The sequence below is a fragment of the Loxodonta africana genome, chromosome 1 (assembly GCF_030014295.1).
Source record: "Loxodonta africana isolate mLoxAfr1 chromosome 1, mLoxAfr1.hap2, whole genome shotgun sequence".
Taxonomy (NCBI): Eukaryota; Metazoa; Chordata; class Mammalia; order Proboscidea; family Elephantidae; genus Loxodonta; species Loxodonta africana.
The window spans coordinates 108,312,698-108,334,566 of record NC_087342.1 but is presented as its reverse complement, the minus strand read 5'-3'; the positions used below and the strand labels follow the sequence as shown (position 1 = coordinate 108,334,566).

General features: G+C 39.5%; 1 protein-coding gene across 10 annotated transcripts in view; it reads right to left on the bottom strand.

Annotated features, from left to right (window-relative positions):
* Positions 1–21,869, bottom strand: part of RUNX2 (RUNX family transcription factor 2) — a 380,120-nt gene that overhangs the window by 325,980 nt on the left and 32,271 nt on the right. The gene's annotated exons all lie outside the window — the stretch shown is intronic.

The following is a 21,869-nucleotide window of genomic DNA, read 5'->3' as shown; positions in this document are numbered from 1 at the left end:
CTGGAACCCATCAACAACTCTGTGGAAGAAAGACCTAGTGATATGTTCTCGTAAAGATTACAGCCGAGAAAACCCTATGAGGCAGTTCTACTCCATCACATCCAGTCACCACAAGTCAGAATCAACTTGACAGCACCCAACAACAATTAAAAAAAGAAAAAGCAAAACAAAACCCACTGCCGTTGAGTCAATTCCAACTCATAGCGACCCTATAGGGACAGAGTAGAACTGCCCCATAGAGTTTCCAAGGAGCGTCTGGCAGATTCGAACTGCTGACCTCTTGGTTAGCAGCCATAGTACTTAACCACAACAATAATCTCCTCTAAACCCCAGGTACTTCTGAACTCCCTGATTCTAGGTAAGCTCCTTGAAGGCAGAGCACATTTTTATACTCCAGACTACAAGAGTTGGTTTTTAATTGACCGATTCATCCAAAGTCCTGGGATTCATCCAAAGTCCTGGGATTTTTTCTACTGAGTTGGGGCCTGGGCAAGGCTCAAATGCATCTGAGGCAAGAGATGGAAAGCAAAGAAAATTAATCATGTCATTCAGCCATATCACTTTCTTGGATCACTTTACATGGTCTCTACATTCAAAGACAAATACTACCTACTACTGTTAAGTTTCTGGTCATCCTAAATGGTAACAATATTTTTGTTAATTAGTATGCATGGCCTGACTAAATACTGAATACGTAAATATACAACCATCAAAATTACATTGCCCGAGTGCTGCAGTTGGATTGACAGAAAAAATAATATCTGTGTTTCCAGTGGCAGTGATGGTGTGCAGTAGCTTAAATGTGTTTTTCATTGTCGAAGAGGTCTGATTTCTTTCATACGGATATTGTTAGGAGGCTGAGGACTGGTGATGGACTTAAGATGACAGAAAATGAAGCCATGGCAGGAAAGACTACACAAATGCTTCATGCTCCCCTAGTTAAGAGATGAAAGGTGGGTGGAGTGAGCACTGGGCTTTCTTAGCTCATGTCATTTGGAGAGGGATGCTCGAAAATGTTAAAAGCATTCAGTTCTTGGAAATCTTGCTTACTTTTTAGACTGCATGTGTTAGAAGTGGATCTTGAGGGAATTACCCATAGTGGTTTTGAGGTTTTTGAATAAAGGAGGAAAGCAGGGAAATGGCATAGGCATCCTGATTGATTTCAAAAGTTGATTTTATCTGTACATTTCAGAATTGAAAAAAAAAGAGAGAGACTTTATCCACATTTTCTCTACAATGTTTGAACGCTGGTTTAATTTTGCTCCAAATTTTTGCTATGAGTACAGAATGAACTTCTCTTTAATAAAAATTCCAATGAATACATTTTTATAAATATATACACAGACTAAACAGTAGACTTTTATACATGCTTTTCAGATATTAACTGGTACTATCAGAAGTTTATGACATGAAGATAAAATGTAAATATCATAAAAACGAAAGTAACTTTTACATGCTGAAATCAGAGCCAGACTTCCCTTTTGTTTTTCTCTACAAATATTACTCAACAACTATCCATTAATTTACCCAAGAAACACTCATTGAGTAGCTACTATGTGTAAGGCACTCTGCTAGAAACGTCAGGTAACATAACTTCCTATGATACAATGGTCTAGTAACCTCAAAGATCTTACAATTTAGTAGGTAAAGTAAGAGCTTTACATAAATAAAACACAAAGCAATACACTTTAAGAACTGAAAAATGACACAGCCAGAATGCTGCAAAATGTCAGACTGGCAGTCATCACTTCTGAAAGAGAACTCCATGGAGTATGTACCTTTTGAGCTACAGAGAAAAGTAAGGTTTCAAGAGGTGGAAATGGAAGAAGCAAAATGCACAGCATGTAAGGAGCTGTACAACCAGGAAAGGGCAACAAGCAGTGAGAAGGGCAGTTTGGCTACAGCAGTGGCACTCACCAGTGATAATACCAACCCTGGGGGGAGTTTTGGAAATTTAAGAAGGCTTTGGTTGTCACATGATGGGGAGTACATGGCTGTAATTTGGTGGGCAGAGGCAAACGATGCTAGTTGTCCTGCAATGCATGGAACAGCCCTACGGAACGAAAACGTTTTCCACATCTCTCATGGCTTTTGGAAAACCCATCAGACATTCAAGTAGGTGAAAAAATCTGGTTATAATTACCTGAGCCTAGGACCTAACTCTATTTAAATATAAAGTTTTTTTTTTTGTTTTTACAGTTTTAACACACTGGATTTTCTAGCAATAAAAGAATCCAGAAATCAAGGGAAGGGCATACATTGTTTTGTTAGGAACTTTACCAAGAGTTGTTTAGAAAATCTTCACCAACAGTAACACCTCTCTTGGTATTTCAGCCACTAATGCACACCTGCATCAATTTCAATTTGTGGCTTTCATGTCCCAGGTGATTCTACACATGTTTGAGCATCTAGCTAGTTCATTATGTGTCCTAGCATAGTCTTTGTCAAGTCTTTACACATTAACATATGTACATGTAATTTAGTTTTAAATTAAGTTCCTTTATTTTTCTGTTATAATTGTGATATTATATTGATCTTTTGGAAATTATGGGGATAGATATAGAAAACCTATGGATTTCACTTTAGGGAAGTAAAGGGAAATTACTGGATATATGTTATAATAAGGGAGTGTTGGCTCTCATATATTTGAGAGACAGTGGGCTAAAATTATGTGTAGGAAAGTGATGGAAAATGTAAAGGTAAGATAGGGCAAAGTTATAGCAAACTTACTATAACAGACTGAGAAGCATATAATCGATTTGCTAACATCAAGGGTACCACTGAAGGTTTCATAACCTTCATGTTGACATGATCAAAGCTGAAGCTCAGGAAGACTAAACTACAGCACTGTGTAAAAAGAAGTTTAAGCGAAAAGAAACTGTGGATGGAAGACGAGTCAGGAGCGTGTAGCCATAATCCTGGCTTGTGACTACAGTTCCCTAAAATAAGGCAAAGCAGGGAAATAACCAAAAATCCCATTGCCATCCAGTCGATTCCAACTTGTAGTGACCCTATAGGACAAAGTAGAACTGCCCCATATGGTTTTCAAGAAGTAGCTGGTGGATTCAAACTGCTGACCTTTTGGTTAGCAGCCAAGCTCTTAACCAACTGCGCCACCAGGGCTCCATTTACAGGATACGTTTCTTTAAAAGATCAAGAATATTTTGTGATATTAGTTTTAGGGAAAAGGGAGATGGGAAAATAGGAGATGGTTAGAATGAAAGGTAAAAATTTGGGGGTCATTCATAAAATCAAGGTGACAATTCACAGGATAGCGCAAGCGAAGAAACAGGAAGAGAGAAGAAAGCCAAAACCAGAACTTTTGGTAAGGCCTACTTTGAGGAGGTGGGTAGGGGTTTAAAAGATAAAGCAAAGAGAAAGTGAAGTAGTCAGAGAGGCGGGGGGAATTAGAATATGATATCGCAGAAGCCATGGATGGAGACAGAGGAGGTAATCAACGGGGTTCCGTTCTGCAGAGCAGTCAGGGATGATGAGGACTGCGAGAAAGGCTGCCAATCCAAGTGAGGCTTGGGTCATCGCTAGCAACCTTCAAGACAGCCCTCTCAGTTCAGTGGAGGGAACGGAAGCCAGACAGCAGGAGGTTAAGGAATGAGTGGGCGATGAGGAAGTGGAGGCGACAAGTTTAAGAGACTCTTTCGAGAAGTTTGGTGGTTAGGATGAAGAGAAATAAGATATTAGCACAAAGGAGCAGCAAAGAAAAGGGACTTTTAAAGAGGGTAAATCTAACCAAATAAGCAACAAAACACTGTGGGGGTTGTTTGTCAGTTTCTTTTTCTGTCAAATAAATGACCCGAACTGCAGTGGCCTCTGTTACAATTCTAAGATTCTACGATGAGCTGCTTGGACCTGCAAATTATACTGGTTAAGAAATAAAGTATTCCTAACAAAAACCTGTTTAGTGGGAGAGGATTTATCTCTCCATGAGTTTTAAAGAGGGAAAAAGGCAAACTGGCTACTCCTAGAATTCTACTACAAACTACAAAGCATTGTAATACTTAAAGGGCTTGCCAAGCCCATATGTGAAGAGATGCCAGGCCCAGGCCAGCTGCCCTGCTTGGGAACCTGAAAGACCACTGCATGACCACACAGAGAGGAGAGACCCAGCGCAGACTGGCAAGAGCTCAACCAGTTTGGATGTCAATGCAGGATTCAAATCCCGGCTCAGCAACTCATCGGGTATGAGAAGTTGGGCAAAATATTTAACTTTTCCAAGCTTCTTTTCTCTCACATCCAAAACTGATACCATACTACTACTTACCTCATAGGGTTGCCATAAATATTACATAATGTTAGTTATTATTATTGGTATTCTTAATACCTCAAGATTAGAGTTACTGCTACAATTTAATAGGTATGGAACTGAGGCATGGAAAGATGAAGCGGCTTTTCTAAGTACCTACGAATACAGAATGGAAGGCAAAATTTCCAAGCTAATAGCATAATGACTGTGTCAACTAGACCAGGCTGCTTTTTTATTAACTAAATAGTGTGTACTAGCTCAGCTGAATTAAGAATTCACATTCATTATCCAAGGTAAGTACTAAAATTAGAGTTCCTGATGAATAAGATTCCTGTAAGGAAAAAAAAAAAAAAAACCCATTGCTGTCGAGTTGATTCTGACTCATAGTAACCCTACAGGACAGAGGAGAACTGCCCCCATAGGGTTTCCAAGGAGCGGCTGATGGATTAGAACTAAAGACCTTTCGGTTAGCAGCCAAGCTCTTAACCACTGCGCCACCAGGGCTCCAAGATTTGTGTAGCCAATAATATTTATTTGTTGCTAAATATATCAAGCAAAACTTCATATGATCAACCCTGAAAGACTAATGGATTATAGAAAAATGGATTAAAATGTGTCATGTTCCATCGCAATGCTCTGAGATGATTCTGCTACACAATGTCTCTGAAAGATCCCTGGGATCATAATAGGTACTTGGAGTGTTCAGAGTATCTATGGAATGGCCACAAAACTATGGGTTGGCCAAGGCTTATAAGCATGTCACAACACAGGTGACCTCATTTCAGAAACATGCTGCTCTCCCCAGAGCCACTGGGTGAATTAGAAGGAACTATGGCGGAGACAAAAGAAACACAGATATGAATTCTAAAGCATTTTCCCCAGCTTATAAAATTTATCTTATATAGCACAAAAGATAGCAAATAGACTCAATCAATATCACTCCCTTTAAACTTTCCTGGTGTGTTTAAAAGCAGCAAAGCAGCCATGTTATACACACATGGTACAGATACTTAAGTGGCTGCCACAATCCCATTATGCAATGAGGGATATTGTGATTCATACTCAGCAGAGGCTTTGTCCAGACAACTAAAAAAAAACCACGGATCAGACTAAATCACAATCAATTAGGTGCCTATGGCTATCAAAACGACAACTCCTGACTGAAAGGATGATATGGTGATATTGTTAGGGTAAAATGAGAAAAGTGAATGAATGAGCCACATATCTGTTCAATCTTATACAGAAAAGGCTAGATTCCGAAGGAGGAAATTCATCCATTTCCTGTAAGAAAGTAGGATTGGATAATGCTGTGACACTTGCCTGAGCTGGTTTTTCCAGCTTTATAAAGAGAAAAGCAAAGAACGTAAAAATCTGGTTTGAGGCAGCTCATGCCACCCAAGAGCCACTGTAGATACAGCTTTAGAACGCTGACACATCAAAATGAAGTGAAGGATTTGTATTTCATTTTACGTTATTCTAAGGGGCCATCATCCTAGCTCACTAAATGGAAATAAAAAAATCACATTTATATTTAGGGTAATCTTGGGTTTAGCAATCATTTAAAAGTTCATTTATTCATTCAAAAGCTTTACTATTTATTGAGCTGAGCCCTTGTACATTAGGGTGAAAAGACATAGACTCTGATACTGAGAGAACCTAGAAATGTTCATTTAGGATCCCAATCACCTGTTGGTGTGAGCACTTTTCCAGTTTTGGACACAATCCAGTCTTGGAAGGTTCAACTCATTGCCAAGTTGGTCTTATCCCGCAAACTGATGAAGATAGAAACATGCCCCTTAATTCATCTATTTCCAGGGAAAAGAGAAGATCTGGATGCAAATCACTGTACTGTCTCTAAACAATATGATACAGCTCAAGAACAAAAACAAATAAATTGAACTATCCTTGTCTTGCCAAGGAAAAGTAAAGTGAAAGGAGAAAAAAATAAAAAAGGAGGGAGAACTGATTGAAAGCATTTAAACAAATTTGAGCATTGCTCTATAGATTTCTCTGGTTTACTACTATTACACTTATGCTGAGAGAATCCATTCAGTTTTAATTCTATTGGCAAGTCAAAGGGGAAAAAAAACAACATTTACCAGATGAAATAAGGATTAATGTTGGAAAGAATTTTTCTCCCCAACTAGAAAGGAAATATCTCCATCTTTTTAGAATAATAAGAGAACTTAAAATGCCTTAACGGTAGCCTATTAAGCACCTAATCTACCTTACAGCATTACTTTAATATTTTATGTCTCAGTCAATTCACTCACTTTGTAATATGCCTGAGAAGGATATAAATGCTTCCTTGTACAGACTTTTCCTCTTGCTTCCGTATGGAAAGATTGTATTTCTATTGGAGGGTAATGGTATGCATTTTATTTCCATTGGAAAGTATCCGCATGTCTTAATTCCTGAGCTCACGAGACCAGAAAGAAAGACAAAGAAGTGACCCAGGAACAAAACCATTTGGTAAAGACTCTCTCCCTTTAAAAATTACCGTTCAATATTTGGTGGAAAGAGTAATTGGCTGTGGCTTCAGATCAGATACACGGTAGTTGCTGCTCTGAGAAGCTGCCTGTGCCAATGGAAATGACTTCAGCCTCAGGTCTGGCCAGTGGCACAAGTCTGGGGTTAAGCAGGCGACTTGTTCCTTCTCTTACAGGAGCACAGAGACAATATTACACGATGGCTTACAAGTCTGCTAACTGGTGATACTTTCCAGACATTTATGTCAAAATTAACTTGTAGTTGATGCCCACTTGCTTAAGTTTCATTCGAGTTCCAATTATTTGCTCTGAAAGGGAAATGTTTACTTTTGTACACATTTTGGTTTCAATCTCCAAAACCATTGCCAAAAATTAATCTTAGCCATGGAACAACTGCTTCAAAACCCAAACCCCAGTCCATCATTTTAATGACATCAATTACAAATACTCTGTTTTTAAAATTCTATTGTGATTAGTGGCACATCATCCTGCCTGTCACCACACAAGCCAATAAAACCAGAGTCCTAGCCCTGATGAATTATTCCAAACTATAGTTCACAAATTAATGAGCATTCATTACCTTTTAAAGAGCTCTGGCAGTGTAAACGCTTAAGTGCTCGACTGCTAACCAAAAGGTTGGCAATTTGAACCCACCCAGCAGCTGTGTGGGAGAAGGGTCCAGTGATCAGCTTCCCAAAAGATTATAGCCAAGAAAACCCTATGGGGCAGTCATATTCTGTCACATGGGGTTGCAATGAGTCGGAATCGACTCAACGGCACCTAACAACATTACCTTGTGCTTTGTTTTTAGCCAATTTGAGAGCTCGCTTATTCGTGCATCTGTCTATTCTCACCCAAATCTTCAGTTATAATGCTATGTGGTCCTCTCCATACATCCCTTCCATATAAGACCTATGAGACCACCAATGTCAAGGAAAACCAATGGCAGAATTGTCATAACCCATTAGATTAAGGCTGACCAAATGATGGTAGACCAGAGCCTCCCCCATCCTATTCCCTTGGTAAGGATCAAACCAGCACTTCTCACTGGATTAGAAATAGAAACACGGGTTACTTCACTGATATAAATAATACTACAGTATAACTCATTGATTCTAAATCCTCTACTGTATTTAAATCAATTTCCTTAGGACAGATGATCAGAAATGGAATCTTTTTTCGTTTATTTTTAATCAATGTTTCTTTGTTAAGTTCCATTTATTTTAAGTAATTTTTTTTTTTATTCAGTTAATTTGTATGAGTGTCACATGAATGGCTGGGAGGCTTGGATTTGACAGTATTCTTCAGCTGTTGGATAAGCCAAAACTGGTCATGTGTCCTAGCCACAGCTGCCCTGAGAACATTTTTAAGGCTAGTAACTTTTATAGTCAAATCACATTCCAAAAAAATTGCAGCAACAGATTAATATTGCTAATTCATTTTGTAAATATTACTAATTTATTTAGCAAACTCTGAAACAGGCATGGAAGAACATACAAAATCCATATGATACAATCCTTCACAAAGCAAAAAGAGAAAAGGAAAAATATATAAGCCCAGTTTTCTCACAGTTTGGCTTTCTCCCACACATTTCCTGCCATTAGGAGTGCTGCAGTCCAGGCTTAGAACAGAGCTTGGAAGAGTGCCCCAAAGAAAGCCAAGAACAGTGACGGCGCACAGTAGGTTCTCAATAAATACTGGTTGGCTGATTGGCCTAGAACGCTCATTTCATGAGTGTTTCTTCTCCTTAAAACATTCCTTCCTCTTGTAGTTTCCTTCTCCCCAAGGCTATCACTGACTTTAATGGCACATACACATAAGGTTCAATTCTGATTCTCATCACACTTAGGTATTGGTAATACCTTTGCCTCCATATCTTTCTTACCCCGTTTCTTTTTTGCCTCTGGTTCTTCCTGCTTTCCACCCTCAAACAAAAATATCCCAATTGCAGTACAACACTGGAGCTCTTCTGTGCCTCAGAGACAGAGGTAGAATTTGCCCCAACCCCTGCAATTCCACAGCATGTAGAGATCCAAAGCACCCCCCCACCCCCGTTTCAACTATCCTCCTGGAGAACCCACAGGGCCACCCTCCTACTGCTCTTCAACTCAGACTCTTCATGGCCCTGCATCACTAGCCCACTACCTAGCCATCTTGATTTTCCTCTTCTCCCCAACATGCAGCCTCTATTCCAATCTGAGCTCTCCTTACTACCTTTTCACATTCCAGGTACTTTCCCTTTACTGTGCCTTGACTGAATGCCTTCCACCCACACAATCATCCACACCCATTTTCTTCAGCATACAGCCTCCTCCAATGGTCCCTGGCCACAGGGATCAAGTCCTTCTTTTAGGATTTCTATTTTACACACTAGGAAACCCTGGTGGCGTAGTGGTTAAGAGCTATGGCTGCTAACAAAAAGGTGAGCAGTTTGAATCCATCAGGCACTCCTTGGAAACCCTTTGGGGCAGTTCTACTTTGTCCTATAGGGTCACTATGAGTTGAAATTGACTTGACGCCAACAAGTTTGGGTTTTTGGTTTTTATTACACACTAATGATGGTAAGACTTTTCTAGTTATGTTGCAGCTTACAAATGACAAGCTCTTACTGTACAGTATCCCCCATAATAACCATTATAGATAATTTTTATTGTCCCCATTTTTCTGTTGAAGATGCTGAGGTTCTCAGAGACAAAGCAATTTGTCAAGAGTCAACCACCCTTGAAGCTTCAGCACTGGGGCTCCAGTTTTGTAACTCGAATCCAAATGTTCTATTATGCCATCCCCTTCCAATTACTGCCCCATTTCTCTAATCCCTTTACAGCTAGCTCTCTGAAAAGCTTATCTAAATTTTTTGACCTCGCTTCCTATCCTCCATTTTCTCTTACACTTTCACCAAACAAGCTTTTGAACCTATCCTTCCCCTGGTATTTCTTTAGTCAAGATCATCAGTGGCTCCACATGGCCAAATCCAATGGCAATTCTTGGTCAGCAGAATTTGACACAGTTGTTTCCCTTGCTTCCTGGATGCCATGTGCTTTGGGGTCCTACCTCACTGACTGCTCCTGTTCAATTCTCCTTACTGGCTCCTCTTCCTAATTTCTACTTTCAAATATTGGGAATTACCCAGGGCTCTGTGCTTGGCCTTCTTCTCTTCTCTATGTAAAATTATTTCCCCACTCCTATGACTTTAAATTCCACTCCAACTTTGACTTCTCACTCAACTCCAGACTCATAATCTAGATCCTACACGATCTGGGCCTTCCAAGACCACTGACTCTGGCCTTACCACCTACCACTTTCCCATTCACTCACGCTGCAGAGACTACTGACCTCCTTGCTATTGCTTAAACACGCCAACAAGATTAGCTTCAATGCCTTGCTCCTAACATTCCTACTGCCTGGCCCCTTCCCCCAGGTGCTGGCTCGTTCCCTCACCTAACTCAGGTCTCTGCTCAAATGTCACCCATCAGCAAGGCCTGCCTCATCACCCTACATAAAAAAGTACCCACCTTCCCTCCATTATCTCTAACCTCTTATCTTGCTTCATTTTTTTTTAAAGTACTCATCACATCCTGCATATTGGCATTTTACATATCTATTTGTTTGCTTATTTTTCTGACTCTCCCAATGGAATGCAAGCTCCATGAAGGGAAGAAATCTGTACCTTTTATTCAAGGCTATAATCCTAACACCTAGAAAGATGCAGAGCATATAGCAGGACTCAATAAATACTTGTTGAAGGAATGGATGAGTGAAAGCATCACACAATTGAGTAAGTGCCATCTTACTGTTTATTAATTGTAGTGCTATCACCTGAACCATATTACTTAAGGGCAGAACTATGTCCCTTATATTCTAAATTTATGTGAAGCTGGCATAGTTGTGGGAGCATAGCTGTTATTAGTTGCCATGGAGTCAGCTCCAGTTCATGGCAACCTTATACACAACAACAAAACGTTGCCTGGTCCTACACCAATAGAGTTAAGATTTTTGGCTGATTGGTTAAGCCAATGCAGGGAATAGCCTTGAAAAAATTTCAAGGATATTGATAAATGGTTATTTTTAGGTAATTCTATATGTGCAGAATTTTACAAATAAAGGCAACTGATATAGTCCCTGGGTTAATATAGTTTTATGATATTGAAAATAAAAAATCATAATGTATATGAATGTAAACCACCAGTTGCCATCAAGTTGATCCTGACTCGTGGTGGCTCCATGTGTGCCAGAGTAGAGCTGTACTTCACAGAGTTTTCAGTGGCTGACTTTTTTAGAAGTAGATCTCCAGGCCTTTCTTCCAAGGTGCCTCTGGGTAACCACCATCCTATTTTTGGTGAGCAGCCAAATGCATTAACCATTTGCACCACGCAGGGACTCCAGGAACATAAAGGGGTATACAAATAAATACGAACATATCAAGTCATTACGGCAAAAGCCCCAGCTGAAATGAACTCAACTGAAAGATAGCAGAGTAAGAGTTGAGACTGAAGAGGAAATACGGGATCTTAACTCAAGAAACCTAGACAGAAATAAGGACTGAATAATGCTACAGTATAGAAATATAGCCAGGAAAGGGGAAAGAAGAAGGAAAGTGGTTGAAAGCTGCAGGTGAGTGCCAGGTTTTAGAAACAAAGATTCCAGCAACACATCTGTGTTGACAACTTTGTTCTAAGAGGATGAAATATGGACCTTGGGGTTTTGCATCAGTAACACCCACCATCTCAAACCAGAAACATGAACAAAATAGCACTAGCTCTAGATATTAAGGGTGCCAGGAGGTTCTGTAATATTACCAGATCATTCTTAAAACCCATTTCTCTGTCCTGCCACAAATTACTATCAATAAGTTTTATCTATAAAATCGATATGCAAAACTTGACAGGTTTAAGGAGTTAACCGGAAGATTCTGTTAGGAGTTCGTCCTTTTAACAATTTTTTTTTTTTAATAGCAGAGAGGAAAAAAAAAAACAAATTATTTTTGTTGACTTAATTTATTTACCTGGCAAAAGGATTAGAAACTGAAGAAGGGTCATACTGTACTTGCCAGATAACACATTTTTGGCACTGAATAAACACTTATTTAAGTTAGCATAGTGGGTTCCTTAGTGAATTGATACTTCTTTCCAATTTTTCCAGGCTACAAAAGTGAAATATGGATTCTGAATAGTTTCACCAAGAATTTAAGATGCCTTCCACTTTGGTGAGTAGTGTCTGGGGTCTTAAAAGCTAGCTAGTGGCCATCTAGATGCATCAGTTGGTCCCAAACCACCTGGAGCAAAGAAGAATGAAGAACACCAAAGACACAAGGAAAATATTAGCCCAAGAGACAAAAAGGGCCACAAAAACCAGAGACTCCATCAGCCTGAGGCCGGAAGAATTATATGTGCCCAGCTACCACCAATGACTTCCCTAACAGGGAACACAACAAAGAGTCCCTGACAGAGCAGGAGAAAAGGGGGATGCAGAACTCAAATTCTAGTAAAAAGACCAGACTTAATGGTCTGACTGAGACTGGAGGAATCCCAGAAGACACGGCCCCTAGACTCTCTGTTAACCCAGAACTAAAACTATTCCCAAAGCCAACTCTTCAGATGGGACTATAAAAAAAAAATAATAAAAATAAAAAAAATTTTTTTTTATAGTATATAAGACATAAAATGATACTCATGATGAGTGTGCTTCTTAGTTGAAGTAGATACACAAGACTAAATGGCAGCTCCTGTCTGGAGGCGAGACGAGAGGTCAGAAAGGGATAGGAGCTGGTTGAATGGACACGGGAAATCCGGGGCGGAAAGGAGGAATGTGCAGTCACATTACAGGGATAGCAACTAGGGTTACATTTATATATGTATATAAATTTTTGTATGAGAAACTAACTTGACCTGTGAACTTTCACCTAAAGCATAATTTAAAAAAAAAAAAAAATTTAGATGCTTAACATGAGACTCAAAATGAGAAGGAACAGCTGCAAATATCCATTAATAATCAGAACGTGGAGTGTGTGAACTACAAATCTAGGAAAAAAAGGAAGTCATCAAAAATGAAACAGAACACATAAAGATCAATATTGCAGGCATTAAAGAGCTGAAATGGACTGGTGTTTCCCATTCTGAATCAGAAAACGTATGGTCTACTATGCCAGAAATGACAAATTGAAGAATGGCATCACATTCATCACCAAAAAGAACATTTCAACATCCATCCTGAAGTACAACGCTGTCAGTGATAGGATGATATTTATATGCCTACAAGGAAGACCACTTAATATGACTATTATTCATATTTACACACCAACCACTAATGCCAAAGATGAAGAAATTGAAGACTTTTACGAACTTCTGCAGTCTGAAATTGATCAAACATGCAATCAAGATGCACTGGTAACTATTAGTGATTGGAATATGAAAGCTGGAAACAAAGAAGAAGGAAGAGTAGTTGGGAAATATGGCCTTGGTGACTGAAATGATGCTGGGGATTACATGACAGAATTTCGGAAGACCAATGACTTATTCATTGCAAAGACCTTTTTTCAACTACATAACCTGCAACTATACATGTGGACCTCACTAGATGGAATACACAGGAATCAAATCGATCACATCTGTGGAAAGCGACGACAGGGAACCTCAATACCATCAGTCAGAACAAGGCCAACTGTGGCACACACCATTAATTGCTCATGTGCAATTTCAAGTAGAAGCTAAAAAAAAATTAGCACAACTCCACAAGAGACAAAGTATGACCTTGAGTATACTTCACCTAAATTTAGAGATCACCTCAAGAATACATTTGATGCCCTGAACACCAATGACCAAAAACCAGATGAGTTGTGGAATGATATCAAGGACATCATACAGGAAGCAAAAGGTTATTAAAAAGACAGGATGGAAAGAAAAGGCCCAAACGGTCGTCAGAAGAGACTCTGAAGAAATGATAAAGTAAAAGAGCTGAACAGAAAATTTCAAAGGGCGGCTCCAGAAGACAAAGTAAATTATTATAACGAAATTGTGCAAAGATCTGTAGTAAGAAAATCAAAAGGGAAGAACATGCTTGGCATTTCTCAAACTGAAAGAACTGAAAAAAAACTCAAGCCTTGAGTTGTGATTTTGAGGGATTCTATGGGCAAAATATTGAATGATGCAGGAGGCATAAAAAGAAGATGGAAGGAAGACACAGAGTCACTGTACCAAAAAGAATTGGTCAACATTCAACCATTTCAGGAGGTAGCATACAATCAAGAACCAATGGTACTGAAGGAAAAAGTCCAAGCTGCACTGAGGGCACTGGCAAAAAACAGGGCTCCAGGAACTGATGGAATACCAACTGAGATGTTTCAAGAAATGGATGCGATGCTGGAAGCGTTCACTTGTTTATGCCAAGAAATTTGGAAAACAGCTACCTGGCCAACCGACTGGAAGAGTCCATATTTGTGTCTGTTCCAAAGAAAGGTGATTGAACAGAATGAGGTAATCATCAAACAATATCGTTAATAGCACATGCAAGTAAATTTTTGCAGAAGATAATTCAAAAACAGTTTTAGCCATACATCAACAGGGAACTGCCAGAAATTCAGGCCAGATTCAGAAGAGGACGTGGAATGAGGGATATCATTGCTGATATCAGATGGGCCTTGACTGAAAGCACAGAATACCAGAAAGATGTTTACCTGTGTTTCAATGACAACACAAAGGCATTCGACTGTGTGGATCATAACAAATTATGGATAACATTGCAAAGAATGGGCAGTCCAGAACACTTAATTGTGCTCATGAGGAACCTGTACATAGACTAAGAGACAGTCGTTCAAATAGAACAAGGAGATACTGTGTGGTTTAAAGTCAGGAAAGGTGTGCATCAGGGTTGTATCCTTTCACCGTACTTATTCAATCTGTATGCTGAGCAAATAATCCAAGAAACTGAACTATATGAAGAAGAGCTCGGCATCAGGATTGGACAAAGACTTATTAACAACCTGCTATAAGCAGATGACACAATCTTCCTTGCTGAAAGTGAAGAGGACTTGAAGCACTTACTGAGGAAGATCAAACACTACAGCCTTCAGTATGGATTATACCTTAACATAAAGAAAGCAAAAATCTTCACAACCGAACCAATACACAACATCATGATAAATGGAGAAAATACTGAAGTTGTCAAGAGTTTCATTTTACTTGCGTCCACAATCAACGCCCACTGAAACATGAGTCAAGAAATCAAATGACATATTGCAGTGAGCAAATCTGCAGCAAGAGACCTCTTTAAAGCGTTAAAAAGCAAAGATGTCACTTTGAGGACTAAGGTGCACCTGACCCAAGCCATGCTATTTTCAATCACTTCATATGCATGTGAAAGCTGAATAATGAATAAGGAAGACCGAAGAAGAATTGATGCCTTTGAATTATAGTGTTGGCGAAGAATATTGAATGTACCATGGACTGCCCAAAGAACGAACAAATCTGTCTTGGGAGAAATATAGCCAGAATCCTCCTTAAAAGCAAGGATGGCAAGACTTCATCTCACGTTACTTTGAACGTGCTGTCAGGAGGGACCAGATCCTGAAGAAGGACATCACGTTTGGTAAAACAGAGGGTCAGCCATAAAGAGGAAGACCTTCAATGAGATGGGCTGACAAAGTGGCTGCAATGATGGGTTCAAACACAGCAACAGTTGTGAGGATGGTGCAGGACCGGGCAATGTTTCATTCTGTTGTACACAAGGTTGCTAAGAGCCAGAGCCAACTTGATAGCATCTAACAACAACAAATATCCTACATTTTTTTGTTAACAATGTTGTTGTTTTTCATTTCCTACCCCAGAACATGCCATTGCATTTGTTTGACCAGTTGCCAGCAAGTCAATTCCAACTCATGGTGACCCCATGTGTCAAGAGTACAACTGTGCTCCACAGGGCTTTTCAATGGCTGATATTTTTAAGTAATTCATCAGGACTTTTCTTCCAAGGCACCTCTCAGTGAATGCAAACCTCAAAACTTTCAGTTAACAGCCAACCACATTAATCATTTGCACCACCTAGGGACTCCTGCATTTGTTTAGATTCTGTATAATGTGTTAGAGCATCTTTGTTTGTCCTAGTCTGTGCCGGTAGTAAGCCTCCTTGTCTCATTTACGAAGAAAATGCGGTTTGGAACCACTCTTCTCATTTTCCACAGAGCCTCTGACCGCTACAATTGACTGAGCCTCTAATTTCTTTACCTCAGTTGCAGACCCCCTTCAGTGAGCTGGCTTATTTCTTCCGCACTGTTCTGTGGAGCCGACTCCTCATCTTGTGGTTGCTGCCTCCTATTCTTTACTTCACTGAGCCTCCCTGCCACTAGAAAGGCTGGGTTTAGTTCTCACAAGCTTTTACTTTAAAATACAGTAATTCAAATTACATTTCCAGGTAGACTGAGTCTTTGCTAAACAGGGTGCTTCTTATTTTCTAGATATTCTGGTGAACCGAGGATGTTACAATTTTCAGGATTTTCTAAGGGTCTGAATCTACACTCTGTCTTCTTTCATGTTTCTATAACTCCAAGAACAGTAAACGGTGTTGTCTGACTTTGGATCTGCCTTCTACTTGGCCCTCACTAGAGATTCTACCTCCTTTTTTTATGGGGATGGGTCAAGTGAGAAAAAGTAGTACCTACTCACTGGTTGAGCTACTCCTTATCTGCATGCCTTCTCAGTTAGGGAAGATTATGTATTAGGTGTCTTCCATCCTTGGTAATAAGTGAGCTCCTACATTGAATAGGCAATCTTTTTCTTGTGTATATCTTATCACCTAATTTCCCTCTTGCCTTCCCCCTCCACCAGAACAAAAATTAAATCACCAGTTGTATACAATAAAACAAAACAAAAAAAACAAACCCAGTGCCATCAAGTCGATTCTGACTCATAGCAACCCTATAGGACAGAGCAGAACTGCCCCATAAAGTTTCCAAGGAGTGCCTGGCGGATTCAAACTGCTGACCCTTTGGTTAGCAGCTGTAGCACTTAACCACTACACCACCTGGGTTTCCACCAATTATATAACCCCCCGCCCCAATTTTTTTTTTTTCACTTGTACCTGATTCCTACTTAGTTTCCAAATAAAAAGTATATAAACATTACTGGATTTCTAGCTAGAGTAATCTGAAATTCTTTAGGCTGTGGGAACTCCTGACATTTTCTGCATTTCTCTGTAAATTCTCAGCTGGAACCTTTTTTCTCCCTGGATTTGGTTCAAGTCATATCAGCCACCCCGCCCCTCGCTTTTTTTTTTTTTTTAATGTAAAACATACAGTAGAGATGTATGGGCTTGGGCAAGTCCCTTAACTTTTTAAGGCTTCTCCCTCACTTGAAAAAATGCCATCTTCTCTGCCTATTTCATAAGGTTATTATAAAGTCAAAAGAGTCAATGTAAACTTTGTAAACTCTCAAGAATTATACAAATACAGAATATAATATTTGTTCGAAGGAAAGTCCACAGAGCAGGTCTGAGAATCCTAGGTTAAGGCATACAAGGACCACTCCCTAGGATAACACATGGAGATGGAGCCTTGAAGAGGTTTGAACAAGAGACCCAAGAGACGCTCAAAGCATGACTATGGCACCCAGAGTATTCTTCGTGGTTTACCATACCAGATATCACATGAGCACCTAGAAAACAGAATAAAGATAAAAGGAAAAGACAGACAGACAGAAAGAGAAGTAAGGAGGAGAACGTACAATTAAGGCAGGCAACTGTATCAGGAAATGAATAATCCCATGATCTATAATGTTTTCAAAGGAACAGGAATAGAAGATTTTATCTCCATTTTTTTTTTTTTTATAAAGCAATTCTCACAATGTTCAACTTAATTAAACAGAGGATTTATCATTTTGAGATCAAGATGCAGAGTGTTGCCCAATCCCTTCAAATAATTAAAATGTAAAATCAGTTTAGAAAATATGAGCAAAAACGTATAAAATAAAAAGTATATATGGGTATATATGCATACAAATGCAAACAGGCACTTTAAAAAATATTAAAAGGAAATATACTAAAATATTAATTAGGGTTATCTTTGGTATTTTTTGGTATTACTTTCGTCTATACCCTTTCTGAATTTTCTTAATTTTTACAAACATGTTTTTCTCATGTGAAAAAAAATTATTTTAAAATGTGAGAAGAAAGCATTGGCAGCACTAAACATCATGTATATGCTTTTATTACTAGTCCTACAAATGTTATATTTTCAGTAAAACATTTTTCACATAATCTAAATTATAAAAAATAAAATATTACTTCTCAAAAATGGCAGAGCTTTTACGCACAATGGCATTAGAGACTAATGAAAAAAATAAAAATAAATCTCATATAGTTGGTGAGAATATTCATTACTTGTAACTAATAATAATTCCAATTTCTCTAAGAAAAAAGGGGAGCTTAATGAAGGTATGCAAAGCCCAGAAGAGTCCAAAGTTGTGTTGCTGATTCCCTTCACATTGGTCTTACACACTTGATACTGCACTAAGGACAAATACAAGGACTATAAATAATATTTGAGACTCAAAGTTAGTTTAAAGGGCCCTAGTGGTGTGGTGATTAAGCATTCAGCTGCTAGACCAGAGGCCAGCAGTCTGAACCCACTTGAGGCTCCAGGGGAGAAAGATGTGGCAGTCCACTTCTGGGAAGATTTACGGCCTTGGAAAACTTAGGGAGCAATTCTACTCCATCCTATAGGGTCACTATGAGCTGGAGTCAACTCACTAGCAAGGTGTTTGTTTTCTGGAATTTTTTTGGTGGTGCAAACAGTTAAACACCGTGCTGCTAACTAAAATGTTCCAACCTCCCCAATGCCTCCACAGAAGGAAGACTTGGTGACAGGGGCCTAACTACAGAAAATAGTGCCTATGGCAATTAGTTTTAAATTACTGAATAATCTCTCACAACTGGTGATGGAAACTACAATGGCCAACAGAAACTTGTCATTAGCACCCCTGATCAAGTGGCACCCAGGGCACGTGCGCTACCAGCCATGTCTTAATTACACTTCTGCCTGTCGATCTACTTCCATGAAGATTACAGCCAAGAAAACCCTATGGGGTAGTTCTGCCCTGTCACATGGGGTCACTGTGAGCCGACGTCGACTCAACAGCACTCAACAACATGAAGTTAGTTTAGATTTGTCTTAACCTCTGATACAGATGAAGTTCTATAAAGTTTTCCACCAAAATTACTTACCGATATTCAAAGTCTTTGTTATCATGTAGTAGAAAGAATACCGACCTGAAGTCAGGAAAGCAGAATCGACTTTTCTACTGTGAAGGGCTTGGGGTCAGCTAATGCAACCTCTTGAGGCCTCAGCTTCCACTTTTGTAAAAGAGGAGTTCATGGATAGAAAGCATCTAGCACAGAGCCTCATGAAATAACGAACCTTAATCCTTACCCTCACTTGGGCCTTCCACCTCACACATATATACTTTAAATCACATCAGTGTTTGTTGCCCTTTGTTTAGCCTCAGAACTCTTTTTTTTTTTTTTAATCAAAATGTACTCAGGAGCCCATTTTGGAAGGCAGAGAAGTAGGTGCTCTCTGTGAGTGATGATCCAAGTGAATGATGAAGACAGCAAGGAAGCATAGAGGTGCTGATGATGAAGTAGGTGTAGGACTGACAGAAACACGAAGGGAATGAGAATGGAGTGGCATGACAAACTGATGAAGTAGTGTACTGAGGGACTGAGTTCTCCAGGAGGGCAGAGAGCAGGTATGGTGAGCAGAGACTGAAAGCTATAAGGAGCTGGGGGTATGACCAGAGAGTGGACAGTTGACAATAAAGTATGATTTACTAGTCATACACTTATATAAATTATTAAAAATAAAAGCTAAGAGACCTATTCATTTTCCTACAAAATTAAGCCCTTGCTGTCCTGATATACTCAAAATAATGCTGGGTGCTAATCTTGGCTTTATTCCTGGTTCTACTGGTGGGCCTTTCAAGTTAGACTCACCAAGTTAAGGTATTTCATCAGCACCTAGCATTCAGAGGCCCTGACACAGAGCAGGCACCCTATAAATGTTTGCTGAATTAATACAGACATAAAGGATATGTACACATTACTAAGGCTGGTTTTTCTTCTAAGGTTAACTTTCTTTAATTGCCAGAACCAGCGAGATCAAAAGGGCTTAAGTATCAATATTAGAATTTCACTACGATTGCTACAGAAACTTTGTTAAGTGTGTAGAAGGCTTGCGATTTAAGGTCCTAATGCACAAATATTTTTACAGCAGTTAAATAATATACAAACCATGAGCCCAATGTGGAATAGTCCAGTGTCACTACACTTCCTTGACGTGAAAACTATCAAAATCCATTCCAGGAACTAGCCAAAGAGCCCCAGAAACAGAACTAGGAATAGATCTCAGTTGCGATGCAACTTCAGGAGCTCTTTGTCATAGCCCAAAAAAAACTGGTTTTCTTCTGATAGATGTTTTGGTGCAACGTATCCCAATTTAAAAAGGAATAAAAAGAGACATTTATAAATTAGCAGAAGTGCCACCTAGTCCTTCAGGCACGAGGATTTCTCCCTTCCCCATAATAGTCTCTATTTACAACTATATTTGACTCATCCTGTTGAGTTCCTAGCATAGAGGCGACATGCAGCAAAAGTGGTAATAACCAGAGGCATCTATCTAGATCATCAGATTTCCTTCCGCTGGTCAGTTTGTGCCACAAATCTCATGCTACAAAAGCTACATTTCATCCTTCGGTGTCAGATTTTTTCCAATTCAGTTGAAAAATTTTATTTACTTATATTTCAGTTCTCCTAACAGAAGAGAATGAAGAAGTGGTGGCTCCATGCCACTCCTCCAGAGCCATAACTGATGATGGGAGGCCAACCCTCAACAAAAAGGGAGGCTTGGGGCTGCTATGTCTTCATAATATCCCTTTCCATTAACCAACTTACATTCAAATGCCACCACTGGACCAGTAAGTGACAAATTAACTGAATCCAACAGCTTCATTACCCATGATTCTCTAGGCACCATTTACCAGTGCCTAGAGAGCCCTGGATGAAAGTAAAGGGAAGTGGCACCCTTCCCGTTTGGGTTATTTAAGCTACCTGGCTCTACCAAGAAACTGCTATACCAGGTCTCATATAGAGCCAATATATACTATATACAAAACTGGCAAAAAAAAAAAAAAAAAGTTCTGTAAAAAATAAAATGGGAGTATGTCCTGCATGTTGGCCCATCTATGCTTTCCTAATTATAAAATCCAGAAACTCCTAGTTCCCTGGCCCCAGAAAATTTCCTTGCTAGGGTCACTATGGGTTGAAATCAACTCGATGGCAATGGGTAAAGGTATGTCTGATTTGTGCCACCAGTGTTGAGTTTTATGAATACCCAAAGACAGTCCATGCAGGAATCCCCTGGGAAGTGACCAAAGCGCAGGACCTTCCGCTGACACGGTAACTAAGTCATCATCCACTTTTGCTCACTTTGAATCCTACAACCTTCATAAAAACCTTTGTTCTTACTTATTAACCTGTAGACATTATCGTGCCCACACATCCAACCTTCTCTAAAACCCTGACCAATGAAACCTCTCATTTTTATATCTCTCCATCACAGTTTCCCTTAAGGAAGGCTAGTTCGTAAGTCTTAAGTAAAGTCTTCCTGGAAGACGGGAGCTCAGGGAAGAACAGATGACCCACCAGCTTTTGTGCACGCACTGATGGGTCCTCTGTTGCTTCAGATAAGTCAATACATGAACAGTTTCACAGCTTATTCTTCAGGGAACTATATATAACCAGCTTCAGTGCACGGTACTGGGAAAAAAGTGCAGAAAACAAGGAACGATTTTCCCTTCACTACCCCCGTATGTGTAATGAAGAGACTTTACCTGAAACAAAGTACTCAGGAAGATGATTCATATTTTTAAAGCCTAACAACGAGAGTAAACCAAACCTCTTTGGAGCTGATTTTCCTTCCCACTATCAATCCCTTGGCCTCAAGAGTAAGAGGGAGGGCCACTAATCCCCTTTAGGTCACCGTTTCCTACGGAAAAAGGCAGCTGTGGTTTTTAAGAATCCTTAAAAAAAAAAAAACAAAAAAAAAACCACCAAACCCACTGCCGTCGAGTGGATTCTGA